This window comes from Leptodactylus fuscus, chromosome 11 (genome assembly GCF_031893055.1).
Source record: "Leptodactylus fuscus isolate aLepFus1 chromosome 11, aLepFus1.hap2, whole genome shotgun sequence".
Taxonomy (NCBI): domain Eukaryota; kingdom Metazoa; phylum Chordata; class Amphibia; order Anura; family Leptodactylidae; genus Leptodactylus; species Leptodactylus fuscus.
The window spans coordinates 42,879,525-42,892,939 of NC_134275.1; the positions used below are offsets into that span (position 1 = coordinate 42,879,525).

A 13,415-nucleotide genomic window follows, 5' to 3' on the forward strand; every position below is an offset into this window, starting at 1 on the left:
ACATAGTGGGTGATAAGGAACGTCCAGGTCTATTAATATCATGGAGTAAGGTCACAGGTCTTTAGTGTAATATCAAATAAAGGCTAAGGAATTATTGGACCGGGTTGGTATTGACTAAAGGCCATGTCTTACAGAGTGCAGGCTTACACAAGATGATAGGTTTTTTTTTCAGTTTAAAGTTGGCTATAAATGATTAAATAAAGTTGTACGAACTTGCCAACCTTGATGGGACCAAATAACCATTGAATGTAAATCTCCCAGGGGAAAGAACAAACAGGTAAATTGGATTTGTCCTCTAGAGAGACGGGCCGAATCCGCACATACAGCAGGCTTCAAAGCAATGTCTTCAGTGAGCAAAATATATCTTCATTGATTCTCATCATTTCTTGTTCAGTCTTCTTATAGTGTCTGTTGATAGAGCTGAAGGGTCTGCATCAAAGGGTCTAGAGCTGAAGGGTCTGTGTCAAATTGGGAGGCAGTCTGTTGTGTAGCAGGAAAAGTTTATAGTAATGTTTTCAGCATGTCACACAATATGTCCGGTTGTTGCTGGGTTGTGTGAACTAAAAGACCTTTCTGTCTGCCCATGTACTTTTTCTGTATGGTTTCCATGTATAGTGAGCTGGTGGGACTGGATACACATCTATGTAGATTGAGAGGCAGTCTATTGGATAGCAGATACAATTTACAATGACCAGTTTAATAGTTACGTGTATTCATACAAAAGGACGGGAATTACTAGGAATTCAGACCCAGCAAAATTCATCAAAATGGGGTACAAAAAGAAGAATAAAAGTAGATCTCTGTAAAACATCTTTGGGTACACACATGCTATAGTTAGACCTTAAGCTTTTGTATAAAAGTAGAAGTTCCAAAATAAACAAGGCCAGTAAAGTCTGATCACAAATTTAGCATAGAGGCCATTAGTAGAAACAAAGGAAAGCCAGAGCGTAAAGTTTTCTAGTATTCAGGCTCCAATATTTGGAGTGATAGCAGCTTGCAGATCACAAGTAATGCAAATGCTATAGAACCACATAGGAAGAAAAAAGATAAGGAAAACCAATTTTACATATGTCATTAGTATAGTACACACCTACACCATGGTGCTATATGTCTCACATTGTTGTACTGCAATACTTGGAGAATTAACACTGGCACTTTAGTTACTGAAAAAATTATCATGTTTGATTTACAGAAATGTTTCCTATAGCCAGTTTATATAATTTTTTAAAAGTACCTTTCAATGTTTACAAGTGATCTCCACAATAATAAAAATATATATAATTTTAGCACGGTTTTATTTACATGTCGTAAACTATACATTATATCTACTGCATACCTGGCACCTACATTTCTCTGCAGCGCCTCCACAGGGGTAATGAAGCATTACACAGTTCCTCTTGAAATCAATGGGCTATCCATGTACTGCATAGACCTGCTGGGTCCTCCAAAGCAAGAGACACACTTTGCAGCTGCTCTATATAATTTGGAAGTTTCCTCTATTCCAGAAAGTTTTGGGAATGGGTTTTGTAAACCAGCAGTCCCTTTGATACAAAGACTGGAAGTGTAAAAAATTGTACATCAAAAATCCATTAAAAGGGAAGTTAGACCTATAAATCAATCATGGCTGTAACCAAGAAATACAGATGCCCTCACTGCATCAGTGTGCAACATATTCTCCACGTCTTGTAAACATCCTACAGAGACTATGGGGGTTAATATCCTGCTGATCAGCTCCACCTTTACTGTTAGCTGGCTGAAGGGCGTGGCTTAGTAAGGGGTGGCGTTTAATGATCTTTAGATCCTACTGCCAACATCACCCAGGAGGGAGACTCCTGCTCCAGCCAGTAGTCATACAGCCAGACACAGAACGGTGAAGAAGGGACAAGGCTGAACTGCTTGGACACACAAACAAGATTTCTTTATATTGTCATAGGTCACATGGCCTGTTGCAACTCAGTCCTGTTTAACCCTTAGATACTGTCGTCAGGATTTCTCACATAAGTACTATCAAGGTGTCTGTGGGATTCCTCTATTGTCTCCCTTTTCTGATATGTAAAAATATTCTCTATTTTGCTCTTGAACTTCCTATATTCATATAGAAACCTTACAATATAATTTGCTTTGGCTTTGCATTATAAAAAGCAAAACATTTCTAAACAGTCATTTCTGGCTCGTTTAGGGCGAGAAGGACCAGGTTGTATATTCAACAGTTTCTAATCTATAAGTGGAAACACAATAATTAATTAAATGAGTTAATTAGTTGAGCAGCATGCCTATAATCATTAAAAAAAAGTTACATACTTACTATCGTGTGTCTCTGAGGTACACAAATAAAGGAACAGCCTAGATGTTTTCTTGCCTAGGTGTCTGGGGGGGCAAGTTGAGTAGATAGATCATAGGATCCAAGGGAACCCCCTGAATAAAGAGGGCATTGCTGAGGAGTTCCACCTCCATACAAAAAAGGGCGGAGGATAGGTCAATCCACCAAAAATATGGCATACCGTACCCAGAGAGACCTGACACCATCAGCACAAAGAGGGAATAGCAGGGTTGAGGGTATGAAGCAAAGCTGGTGTGTGATACCAGGATAAGAATCTTATATTGGGTTTTGCCAAATGTGACACAGGACAAGGATTTAGCATATGTCACTGTCCGGGCGAGAACTGCCTATTCAAAGCTTTGGCCCACTTAGCCATGTATTTGTGGGATGGGGAATATCACCCCTCAGGGGAGGACAGGAGCCTGCGTATACTAGATATAAACCCCCTTGTAGAGGTACTAGCTCAGTACAGTCTCTCAAAAGCCATGGGAAGCGAGACCTGAGTAAACCCAAGATGAGCATGGACAAAGTGAGATATTTGTTGGTGGTGTAGCCATTCACTGGCTGGTAAGTGTAAAACAGAGGTAAATACTCAAAAGGGCCCAAGGTCTAAGGTCCAAGGGCCGATCAAATCCGCAATATGGAACAGGCCAAGCCTGCTCCGGGGGCACGCCATAGCAGATACACAAGGAATTAATTGGTTAAGAAAGGAAAAATAAGAGAGACAACCACAAAGCCCAGTAAAGGCACAGGTGTTGGATTTATCAAAGTCTCCAGAGTATTGGGGATTATATCATAGATACTCTAGTCTTCAGTGAATTAAAGCTGATATAATGCAGACATAAGACCTTTAGTAGGAGCATCTGCACTCAAAAAAAAAAAAAAAAAAATTAAATATTTTTTGGATCCATCTCTTTGTATTATTGAATTATACAAACAGAACAAGCATCAGGTCTGCAAATATTTATCGGCATAAAAACGACTCCCTGGCTTGGAAAAATCCCACAGATCAACACAAAGCAAACATTTCTTTAAGTAGACTATTATTTTTCCATCACGTATGAAGAGATCTGTTAGAAGTTTCCTTATCAGATCACAGCTCGTACCATGGCTGGGAAGAATGGCAGCTCAGCAGAGAGAATATATGAGGATAACATCATCTGTGCTACTACTTTGTACATACTTATGTTTGCTTCCTGGACAAAGCTCAGAAAGTCTTCCCTGTGATATGTGTTAAAGTAAATTTGCACGTTCTTAACTGACTAATTCCTATGGAAACTTTCTCAATTTCTTGGCCAGTGGCTTCTGTAATATTGTGTGTGTGGGTTTGAGCCCTCCAGGTCAGCTCGGGATAAGACACTAATGTTCCAGGCGTCTTAAAACCAAATGTTGCATCAAAATTGAAAAGTTGAAGATATTTTCACTGACAGCAAGAGTAAAAGCAAGAATCTTAGAGGATGTTCACAAAGGATGGGAAAATTCTGTCACAAGCCACTTAACATTTATAGTAACAAATGCATGCTACATGCAGATTTTATTGGATGCAGCGCAAAGAAACAGGCTGCAGATTTGAAAGCTGCAAAATCTGTCAAATTACAGGTGTGAATAAGATCTTAGTAAATTTCCTCCTCTTTGATACCAATGTATTGCATCTGTAAATTGGGATGCAAAACTCCAACTGGGTGTGGACGTACCCTTATTATGACAGCCATCCAAATGTAGTGGAGCGATAAGCATGGACTGGGGCAACAACTTCTTCTCCTGGCAATTTTTTCCCCCTTAAAGGGGTTATCCTACAAAACCTCCTTTTTACTTTTATAACTGTTCATTATTGATTATAATGAAATCTAAGTTGGGTTAGACCTCTGGGATCCCCACTGTTAAAGAGAATAAGGAGCTCCAAATCCCCATTTTTTTGGTCTGTCCCTCTCCATAAAGATGAATACAAGGTAAGCACACTTATTTGACTACAGATGTTTCCTCCTTTACTTTTCCTCTTGGTTAGACTAGATGTCTGGATAAGCAAGTCATGTGACGATCACCTTTTCAAGACAATGTTATTTCACGATATCCAGTGTATGTCCATGTGTGGCCGCCTAATGATGGCGGTGTGAACTGCAGCCCGTCATATTGCAATTCATCTTGTGATATTGTATTGAATTGGGTTAAACAAATCTGAGCCGAGATAAGGGCAGACACATGAGCATATCTCAGGGATACTCTGATCTTTCTCCTACCCCTTACTGCTACATATTTGGTTCAGTCACTTCATACATTCATCTACTATGAAGAATGCTGAAACACCACAAATATAGCTATCCAATTTTCCAAGTCTCCTGAGAGACAAAGCTGCTTCATCAAACGTATACTGAAAATATATATATATATCTATCTTCAGGTCTCAAGAATGGCTGCATAATAGCTGTTTGTAGAGAAAGATGAGGTGGCATCAAGTTTGTTGGGCTTCTACAGGTATGTCTTACCTATTTCTTAATTTTATGGAGGTGGAGACTAGCAGTGATGGGCTTCATCTAAAAAAAAAAAAAAAAAAAAAAGGCAGAAAACCAGGAGTCTTCTCCAGCAACAAAGGGTAAAAAAAATGACATCCTGAGATGAGAGACTTTGACTGCCTGCCCAGAAGCAAGGAATACGTTCCCATTTAACAGCTTGTATATACTAACAGAAAGACATTATGATTGCAGACAGACCCCAGTCTTCGGCTCTAAAACTTTCCTCTGAGCTGGCCAACGCTTGGGATCATTTCACCAGTAAATACATACAAAGCTGTGAAAGTGTCTATGTAGTATTAAGTGCTTCTCTGACTATTGCAAGTTAGTAACAACATTTGCAAAGTTGAGGTGCGGGTGGCGTGCCAAACCCCAAATGCCCATCATACTCGGCAACTTCAGCACTTAGATTTTATCCACTTGACATAAGAGAAGGAGTGATGTAATAAGGCCCGGATGAAACTGGGCTATAAAGAACAGAATGCACATGCTAAAATGTAAAAACACAATATTTGCAAAGGCTGGAATGGATGAAATGGATGTGTTAGAGCCATTTAGCTCCAGGGTATATAGACCGGGACATGGCATTCCCTGTACCAGTTTGTTTGTATAACCCGGACTACACAAGAACCAGTGGGTGTCTTGAGGTCAATTTCCTACCTACATCTTGAAGCTTTTAGCTCTGGTAGAAGCAGCAAATACTGCTGGAGGGGAAAGTCAAGATTTCCTAATGTGCTGATCCCTGGCACCAGGAAACAGAGCACCCAAAACATCCAAAACACATGTCTCTGGTGCCAGGTGCTAGGAAAGTCTAAGGCCGTGATGGCGAACCTGTGTCACACATGCCAGAGAAGGCACACAGAGTCCCCTCTGCTGGCACGCACGCTGTCTCCTGAATCGCTCACTAATGAGGAATGCCATTTTACTTAATGGCAGTTCGCGAGTGAGCCTGCGCAGTAGCGCTTCGGAGGGAAGCGCTACTACGCAGGCGCGGGATTTAAAAGAGAAGAAGCCAGAAGACACGGAACCAGAGGGCATCGCTCCAAGAAGACAGAAGAGGCAGGCATGCCCAAAGCTGACGTCGCATCGTTTATCCTCGCCCATGGTGCACGATAGGTAAGGTTTGCATATATGTTTTAATACTTTTATTTAAAAACGGGACCGGGATTTAATGTAATATTTATGGTGCCTGAATGGCCTTTTTAAAGGCTATTCACACATATGTGGGGCTCTATTAGCATAATTTTGCTGATAGAGCCCCTTTAAGCCCTTATTCACAAAATGTTTTTTTTTTTTTTTTATAAACTGTCTGTATTGGTCTGTTGGAAGGACTTCATTCACATGACTGTGTACAGCCATCACACATCCATGAATGTCTAAGGGTCTATCCACACGGGTGTTTTTCAAAACGAAAAAACGGACATTTGAATAGACCCATAAAAATCTGTGGTTCTAAAAACTGCCTTTTTTTCCCTATGAAAGATCTTTCATTCCCAAATAACCTTTACTCTCAAAAAATTTGTTGCCCCCAACGTTGCGGTGTGAACAACTAGAACAAAATGTGTGTAATACGATAATTCATCAGACGATGAACCACTAACCTACATATATCGCACCAACTCTCCATTTAAATTAAGTGGTACAATCGAGAGAAAAAGCCATCAACAGAACCAGCTTGTGCACCCCAACTATCTACAGAATTGCTCTGTAAATTCGCCTTGTACGCTCACATACACGCTTGTACATAAAGACAGATCAATGGGATTCATGGGCAGGAAACCTCAAGTAAATAAATAAGAAGAGTGGGATCTTGCTTTGCACTTAAGCCCAGTATTAAGTATCCCAGCAGACGTCTTTGTAGCTGTCAAACTCGATGTTCGATCGTTCTGTTAAGTTGAAGGTAGACAGATCCCATTTGTAAATCAGCTCGTAGTTTGGCGTAATTCTCTTACATACAAAGAGCGGCGAGACAAAGTCTATAAAGTAACCTGATTAACAGACACATCACAAGGATGGACATGCTACAAGTTGTGTCAAATGGCACATCGCTAATGCACATTCGGGCTGCCGAGTCCGGTCTTTCAGGAGACAGCATATAATGGATTCCTACAAGAGGAGGCATTTAAATCATGTCATCCAGCCACAAACTGAAAGGTAATGCAATATTTTCCAAAGTTCTGAGTGAAATATGAAAGACAGATGGCTAAGGATAGAAGCGCATTGAACGGGAAGGGATCTGGGTAAGCTTTCTTATGGTCTTTAAGATGATGTGTTTACATCAGGGACGAAAAACTCCAAAGACGTGTTCTTCAGTGAAAGCTCGCTTGCAAACAGATGTCAGACGCCGATTAATCAGATTTTTTTTCTTTAGATAAATATTTTACAACTTTGGAAGGTTTCTTAAAACATAGTTTTATTCAATTCATCAGTTGCAAAAACCACAAAAAGTCAGAGACTAAGCAGCTGTGGGCGAGCACTAAGTCCTGAGCTAGATGAAGGCGATCAATGGGACCCAGTAGAAGCGCCATAAGATACTGGGGTGATGCAATAGAGGGGAGGTCTGCAAACAAGTCCAAAGGAAAAAGAGAAAAGTAAGGGTTATGGCCATGATGGGAATAAGTGACTGAAAGTATAACCACCATGGCAGTCGGACCGCAGCAAAAAACCCAAAAAACCCAGCAGCAATGCATTGCGGTTTTTCCTGAATGCTTTTCACTGAAACACTTTCTGTTTCCATTATACCTTTATGAAAACCGCCAGCGTTTCGGTAGGTATATTTGATATGCTGCAATTTTGGAAACGGCAACGGTTTTGCTACATGTATTTTTCTGCAACGTGTGGATGGGAGTGACCAGAATTGCATTGAAATGGAGTATGGTGCGTCACAATGGTGTCTACAGTTTTTCTAGAAAAAATAGCGCTGCATGCTATTTTTATTTTCCAGCACCTATGATGGAATCTGCAAAAGAGGCAGAAGTGGACAGCGCCAAAACCAAATCCATGCATGTATATTTCCCACTCATGTAAATATCTAAAAATGGTAACATTATATATGTATGTATAAAGTATATTTATATAGATCAAAACTTAGAAAGCAAAAGGGAATGAAAAAAAAAACAAAAAGGAAGAAGGAAAAGGCAATTATCCCTGATTGTGTGGGCCGTGAAACCTCGTACATTCTCCGGCCGTATAATTTACAACCCAGTGTTATTTGCGGGCTACACCACAAATGTGCTGATCTGACAGGATTTAAGGCATGAAAGTCTAAGATCCTGGCAACCCAAGAAAGAAACCTATTACCTAAAACATCATCGGCTGTGACTTTGTGGAAATGTTCTTTTCACTGCCCAAGGATAGAGAATCTACAAGGAGGTTTATTTATTATTATTATTTATTTTTTACATTTAACAAGATATAACAAACCATAAGCAGCGCTATAGGAATTCATGACAAACTCGGTCAGGCATCATTTTTCAGAAGATACTCAAGAGTTGCATAAAGCATGATAAAAAGTTAAGTCTCTAATCCTTCCCCATTTTCAATATCTCTAAATTTTAACAGTGAATGGAAATATTTTGCATTTGTATACAAAGGGGAATTTCAATTCACTGGATGGTAGAGAACTGCTAGATCGGTAGGAGACCCAGCGATCACAAGAACAAAGGTTCTCAAGTCCAATACTTGTATGAAGCAATAGTGTGCATGTACGACCACTGCTGCATTTATTTCTGTACGACGGACAGAGCGCTGTACTCATCTGTCTGGTTATATTGACATGAGTTGTTTGGCCATGTTTAGAGATGAGCGAACACTAAAATGTTCGAGGTTCGAAATTCGATTCGAACAGCCGCTCAATGTTCGTGTGTTCGAACGGGTTTCGAACCCCATTATAGTCTATGGGGAACAGATACTCGTTAAGGGGGAAACCCAAATCCGTGTCTGGAGGGTCACCAAGTCCACTATGACACCCCAGGAAATGATGCCAACACCTCTGGAATGACACTGGGACAGCAGGGGAAGCATGTCTGGGGGCATCTAACACACCAAAGACCCTCTATTACCCCAACATCACAGCCTAACAACTACACACTTTACACACTCAATACCACCTCTCTGACAGTAGGAAAACACCTTGAAACATGTGTATTTGGCACTTGCAGTGAGGAGAGCTTGTCACCAGCAGTGAATTTGGCCCTTGTAGTAAGTTGAGGTTGGCACCAACATTTGTTTTGAAAATCAGGGTGGATTGAGCCTCTAACCAGCAGAGTTTGGGCAAATTCATGGTGGAGGGAGCCTCTAAAAACCCCAGTTTGGACCAATTCATGGTGGAGGGAGCCTCTAACCAGCCCAGTTTGGGCAAATTCATGGTGGAGGGAGCCTCTAAAAAACCCAGTTTGGACCAATTCATGGTGGAGGGAGCCTCTAACCAGCCCAGTTTGGGCAAATTCATGGTGGAGGGAGCCTCTAACCAGCCCAGTTTGGACCAATTAATGGTGGAGGGAGCCTCTAACCAGCCCAGTTTGGACCAATTAATGGTGGAGGGAGCCTCTAAAAAACCCAGTTTGGACCAATTCATGGTGGAGGGAGCCTCTAAACAGCCCAGTTTGGGCAAATTCATGGTGGAGGGAGCCTCTAAAAAACCCAGTTTGGACCAATTCATGGTGGAGGGAGCCTCTAACCAGCCCAGTTTGGACCAATTAATGGTGGAGGGAGCCTCTAAACAGCCAAGTTTGGACCAATTCATGGTGGAGGGAGCCTCTAAAAAACCCAGTTTGGACCAATTCATGGTGGAGGGAGCCTCTAAACAGCCCAGTTTGGGCAAATTCATGGTGGAGGGAGCCTCTAAAAAACCCAGTTTGGACCAATTCATGGTGGAGGGAGCCTCTAACCAGCCCAGTTTGGACCAATTAATGGTGGAGGGAGCCTCTAAACAGCCAAGTTTGGACCAATTCATGGTGGAGGGAGCCTCTAAAAACCCCAGTTTGGACCAATTCATGGTGGAGGGAGCCTCTAACCAGCCCAGTTTGGACCAATTAATGGTGGAGGGAGCCTCTAACCACCCCAGTTTGGACCAATTCATGGTGGAGGGAGCCTCTAACCAGCCCAGTTTGGGCAAATTCATGGTGGAGGGAGCCTCTAAACAGCCCAGTTTGGGCAAATTCATGGTGGAGGGAGCCTCTAACCAGCCCAGTTTGGACCAATTAATGGTGGAGGGAGCCTCTAACCAGCCCAGTTTGGACCAATTAATGGTGGAGGGAGCCTCTAACCACCCCAGTTTGGACCAATTCATGGTGGAGGGAGCCTCTAAACAGCCAAGTTTGGACCAATTCATGGTGGAGGGAGCCTCTAAAAACCCCAGTTTGGACCAATTCATGGTGGAGGGAGCCTCTAACCAGCCCAGTTTGGGCAAATTCATGGTGGAGGGAGCCTCTAAACAGCCCAGTTTGGGCAAATTCATGGTGGAGGGAGCCTCTAACCAGCCCAGTTTGGACCAATTAATGGTGGAGGGAGCCTCTAACCAGCCCAGTTTGGACCAATTAATGGTGGAGGGAGCCTCTAACCACCCCAGTTTGGACCAATTCATGGTGGAGGGAGCCTCTAAAAACCCCAGTTTGGACCAATTCATGGTGGAGGGAGCCTCTAACCAGCCCAGTTTGGGCAAATTCATGGTGGAGGGAGCCTCTAAACAGCCCAGTTTGGGCAAATTCATGGTGGAGGGAGCCTCTAACCAGCCCAGTTTGGACCAATTAATGGTGGAGGGAGCCTCTAACCAGCCCAGTTTGGACCAATTAATGGTGGAGGGAGCCTCTAACCACCCCAGTTTGGACCAATTCATGGTGGAGGGAGCCTCTAAACAGCCAAGTTTGGACCAATTCATGGTGGAGGGAGCCTCTAAAAACCCCAGTTTGGACCAATTCATGGTGGAGGGAGCCTCTAACCAGCCCAGTTTGGGCAAATTCATGGTGGAGGGAGCCTCTAAACAGCCCAGTTTGGGCAAATTCATGGTGGAGGGAGCCTCTAACCAGCCCAGTTTGGACCAATTAATGGTGGAGGGAGCCTCTAACCAGCCCAGTTTGGACCAATTAATGGTGGAGGGAGCCTCTAACCACCCCAGTTTGGACCAATTCATGGTGGAGGGAGCCTCTAAAAACCCCAGTTTGGACCAATTCATGGTGGAGGGAGCCTCTAACCAGCCCAGTTTGGGCAAATTCATGGTGGAGGGAGCCTCTAAACAGCCCAGTTTGGGCAAATTCATGGTGGAGGGAGCCTCTAACCAGCCCAGTTTGGACCAATTAATGGTGGAGGGAGCCTCTAACCAGCCCAGTTTGGACCAATTAATGGTGGAGGGAGCCTCTAACCACCCCAGTTTGGACCAATTCATGGTGGAGGGAGCCTCTAAACAGCCAAGTTTGGACCAATTCATGGTGGAGGGAGCCTCTAAACAGCCAAGTTTGGACCAATTCATGGTGGAGGGAGCCTCTAAAAACCCCAGTTTGGACCAATTCATGGTGGAGGGAGCCTCTAACCAGCCCAGTTTGGGCAAATTCATGGTGGAGGGAGCCTCTAAACAGCCCAGTTTGGGCAAATTCATGGTGGAGGGAGCCTCTAACCAGCCCAGTTTGGACCAATTAATGGTGGAGGGAGCCTCTAACCAGCCCAGTTTGGACCAATTAATGGTGGAGGGAGCCTCTAAAAACCCCAGTTTGGACCAATTCATGGTGGAGGGAGCCTCTAACCAGCCCAGTTTGGGCAAATTCATGGTGGAGGGAGCCTCTAAACAGCCCAGTTTGGGCAAATTCATGGTGGAGGGAGCCTCTAACCAGCCCAGTTTGGACCAATTAATGGTGGAGGGAGCCTCTAACCAGCCCAGTTTGGACCAATTAATGGTGGAGGGAGCCTCTAACCAGCCCAGTTTGGACCAATTAATGGTGGAGGGAGCCTCTAACCACCCCAGTTTGGACAAATTCATGGTGGAGGGAGCCTCTAAAAAACCCAGTTTGGACCAATTCATGGTGGAGGGAGCCTCTAAACAGCCCAGTTTGGGCAAATTCATGGTGGAGGGAGCCTCTAAACAGCCCAGTTTGGGCAAATTCATGGTGGAGGGAGCCTCTAACCAGCCCAGTTTGGACCAATTAATGGTGGAGGGAGCCTCTAACCAGCCCAGTTTGGACCAATTCATGGTGGAGGGAGCCTCTAAACAGCCCAGTTTGGGCAAATTCATGGTGGAAGGAGCCTCTAACCAGCAGAGTTGTGGGAAAGCAGGGTGGAGGGAGCCTCTAACCAGCAGAGTTGGTGGAAATCAGGGTGGAGGGAGCCTCTAACCAGCAGAGTTGGGGGAAATCATGTTGGAGGGAGCCTAGTATTAGCAGAATTGTGCAACGCTTATGGTGGATGAGTATGAGGATGCGGAGGAATTGGAGAGGTTGAGTACAGACATGGAGTTTCATGTTGGGGTGCTTTACACAGGTGGGCACAAAAATGAAGGCTCTATCCAGTGGTGGTTCATTTTTATCAAAGTGAGCCGGTCGGCACTCTCAGCTGACAGACGGGTGCGCTTGTCAGTGATGATGCCACCGGCTGCACTGAACACCCTCTCAGATAGGACGCTGGCGGCAGGACAGGACAGCACCTCCAAGGCATATAGGGCAAGTTCAAGCCACAGGTCCAACTTCGACACCCAATACGTGTAGGGCGCAGAGGGGTCGGAGAGGACAGGGCTGTGGTCGGAAAGGTATTCCCGCAACATGCGCCTATACTTCTCACGCCTGGTGACACTAGGACCCTCCGTGGCGGCACTTTGGCGAGGGGGTGCCATCAAGGTGTCCCAGACCTTAGACAGTGTGCCCCTCGTTTGTGTGGACCGGTGAGAACTTGGTTGCCTACTGGAGGAACTGCCCTCCCTGCCGCCACTGTCACATGCTGGAAACATCTCCATCATATTCTGCACCAATTGCCTGTGGCAAGCATTGATGCGATTGGCCCTCCCCTCTACCGGAATAAAAGACGAGATGTTGTTTTTATACCGGGGGTCAAGGATAGCAAAGATCCAGTACTGGTTGTCCTCCATGATTTTGACAATACGCTTGTCGGTTGTAAAGCACCCCAACATGAACTCAGCCATGTCTGCCACAGTGTTAGTTGGCATGACTCCTCTGGCCCCACCGGAAAGTTCAATCTCCATTTCCTCCTCATCCTCCATGTCTACCCATCCGCGCTGCAACAATGGGACGATTCGAAGTTGCCCGGAAGCCTCCTGTATCACCATCACATCATCGGACAACTCTTCTTCCTCCTCCTCCTCCTCCTCCTCCATTAAACGCAGTGAAGCGGACAGATGTGTGGACCTACTCTCCAGCTGTGACGGATCGGATGCTATCCCTAACTCCTCTGTGTGATCTGAGTTATCCCTGATGTCAATCAGGGATTCTCTCAGAACACACAAGAGCGGGATTGTAAGGCTCACCATCGCATCCTCAGAGCTCACCCTCCTTGTGGACTCCTCAAAGACCCGTAGGATGTCACAAAGGTCTCTCATCCATGGCCACTCATGGATGTGAAACTGAGGCAGCTGACTTTGTGGCACCCTA

The 13,415-nt window shown here is 44.3% G+C and overlaps 1 protein-coding gene across 5 annotated transcripts in view; it reads right to left on the reverse strand.

Annotated features, from left to right (window-relative positions):
* The window catches only part of RALGPS1 (Ral GEF with PH domain and SH3 binding motif 1), a 335,024-nt gene that overhangs the window by 184,568 nt on the left and 137,041 nt on the right, over window positions 1-13,415 (reverse strand). The gene's annotated exons all lie outside the window — the stretch shown is intronic.